Source organism: Olea europaea, chromosome 3 (assembly GCF_002742605.1).
Source record: "Olea europaea var. sylvestris chromosome 3, O_europaea_v1, whole genome shotgun sequence".
NCBI classification, from domain to species: Eukaryota; Viridiplantae; Streptophyta; class Magnoliopsida; order Lamiales; family Oleaceae; genus Olea; species Olea europaea.
Window position 1 is genome coordinate 3,048,692 of NC_036239.1, and position 3,143 is coordinate 3,051,834.

Below are 3,143 nucleotides of genomic sequence, written 5' to 3' on the forward strand. Positions count from 1 at the left end.
TTATTTTTAGTAAGCTGAATTGAATAATATTGTACAATATTAAACCAATAAAAAGAAGTTAAACTGTTGCATATGGTAAATGAAATACTCTCTCCATTTCATTTATATAGGCCGACATTTCTTATTTTCTTATCCCAATTATATAATCTTGTTTCTTTATTGAGAATGTTTTGTTTTGTTTGTTTACTAATATACTCTTATTTAATTTGCTTGGTTATAATCAAATTTTCCCATTTAATCTTGAAATTGTACAAAAATAAATAAGAGTAAATTATGAAAGTTTTTGACAAAAAATGCTTTTTCAATATCATTAAATAAAATTTCTTAATTCGTGTGGAAAAAAAAGACGGGTGGAATACTACATAATGAAAGTGCTCTTTTTTTTTTTTCAAATGAAATAAGAAGAATAACAAAATAAAACCTAATCTATTGATAGTTGACAAAGTGTAACTATTTATTTTTTTATTTTTTTTTATGGCGGGAGAACTCGCAGCCGCTACCTTTCAGGTGCGCACTGAGTAAAACTGCATAAAAATAAAATAAAATAAAAAATAAAATAAAATCGGTCACACCTTTTAGCTTTCTACCACCTAATGTATCAGTTCTTGAGTGTACAACTTCCTATGATCAATAAATTGATAACCCCAAATTCAAATGATTCATAGTTTCAATAAGATATAGAAAGCACATTGGATCATCAAGATATTCATTATACTTGATTAATTCCCGAAATGATGCTCTATGCTGAAACGGAAATAACCATAGCAGACATCAAACACCCCAGTGTCCTAAGAATGGAGAGGACTCTCGTCGTTTGATTTCTCATAGCTAGATCGTGAAAATTGTGTGTCCATTTTCTTGTTTTCGGGTGACAATTCCAAGATGTTCTCAATCTCTCTCACGACATCTCCCATTGTAGGTCGACTCCAGCATAGTTCATTGCAAGATTCAGAAACTTTTTTAGGCCTCTAGCTTATGATCCTGATCTTGTAGCTAGATCAAGAATTTTATCAAGATTTTTAGTACCTTCTGGATCATCCAACACCTCTTGAATCGTTCTTACAATGTGTTTTACATGCTTAAAGGGGCTTTGTTAGTTATAGCTCTAATAGTATGACTCTAAAACTATATACATCACTTTTCTCAATTAGTTGTTGGGTCATGTAGTATTCAAGATCCATGTATTCCTGAATTGACAAAATTTATACTGAAATCATGAACAAATGGGAAAAGAAAAAAACAAACCACCTTTTAAAAAAGTCAAAATATCTTTTTACGATTTGGTTTAGTTCAATTTGGTTGAAAGAATAGCTTGATTTTATGTTTGAAAATTTATCGAAGTTATGCGAATCGATTTGATTGGATTCTAGTTTTTCAAATAAATAAATAAAATAAAAAATCACTGTGCTCAAAGCAGCCTTACCTCAATTTGTTTTTAATTCTTGTTTTTCCTCCAAGAAATCACAAAAGTCATTTAGGAACCAGGGTAATTAACCTATTAATTCAAAATAAACAATTAGCATTCATGTGCTTAACCTTCAATAAAAGTAAAATTAAGGATAAATAGAAGAAAATATTTTTACCTTTTATTCAATAATTTAAAGACCCGGGACTTGACCTGAAAAACAAAAAGGGTCAAAGATCAAACGATCAAACCGGGATTGAACCGGTAATTAAAAAAAAAAAAAAAATCTAGGTTTTCCCTCTATTGTGAATCTTCGTTGTATTTAAAGCCTATCTTCCGTTTTAGAGGTAGAGTGTGGTACTTGGCATTCTTTTAGCCGGAGTTTGTTTCACGATTGGAGATGTTATTTCAATCTTTAGGATATATAAATTGAAAGTTGCTCCCTTCTCAACTGTGCATTGGCTTATTTATAGGCAATTTTATGGACATTTTAATCCTTTTTCATGAGTTAACATTTTTCATCGTTATGTTTGAAAGTTGTGATTAAATCTTGTTTCTAAAATTTAGGGATGTTAGTATCGCGTCATAAATATCCGTACCATAACACATGGGCAAGCTAATGAATGGTTGACCAGACATCCAAGTGGACATAACGCAGAACAACAATAAATAATAAGGTCACTACGTATTGGCCCCTCCTTAATCGGAAATAAAACTCCATGACAGTGCTGCTCTTTGGATCAATCATTCAATGAATTACTAAAGAATTTTTTTGAGACTTGTAAGTTTACGCATTCAATCAATTAAAGACAAATTAAGATATCATACTTAAGAACAAACAACAAAACCTTCTTTAGAATTAAAAAGTGGATCATTTTACATCACACAAATCATCTCAAAAAGGTAAAGAAACAGAATAAGAAAAGTTATTTATTTCTTTATTTTTTCAATCAATTTTTTTTTAATGGGACATCAAACGAATCATCTAAAAAAAGTGAAAATCTGATTAAGCATTAACTCATTATCATATTTTACGAATCTTCTAATGTGGCTCCGGAGAATGTCATGTGAGAGATAGCTAGCAAGCACAAAGAGGCTTACACTTCACATCAGCGTCTTACCTGGTCGTGCCAACGACCTACTAAAGTAGCTAAAGTGATACATCACCTCCATGGAGGTGCCATGTAGTGGCCGACCCTTTGTGACCTAAGCGATGTGGAATCTGCAGTAGAAGTGATATGAGGTAATTAGCCGCTTCATTGGGGAAGATACCTCTCCACCTATTCGAAGAGATCTTTAGTACAAGAATTTTTTTATTTTTATTTTTTAATGATTGATTGATGTGACATTTCTATATCATACACCTAAATGGTCAACTTGGCAGTCTACTTTTCAGTGTCACACTTATATTATAGGGTGACTACTTTTCATAAACATTAAATGCCTTAGCTTATGATTGATGGTGTGATGCCGAGGAGGAGAGCCATCAATCATCAGATGAGTCCACGTGTCTTTTCATCCAATAATGACCGTTCATCTTCTTTTACTATAAATTCACATTTAGTGCCATTTAAAGGTAATACAATTTTACATACTCCATCGTAACATGTTTTCATTTTTGTTATCTTGTAAACTCTCGGTGCCTGAACACTATTGTGCCTCACGTCCCATATCCAAATTCACTATACAAGTTGACTCACTTGATAGTCGGAGTACACATGATCGTCTCCTTTACCAT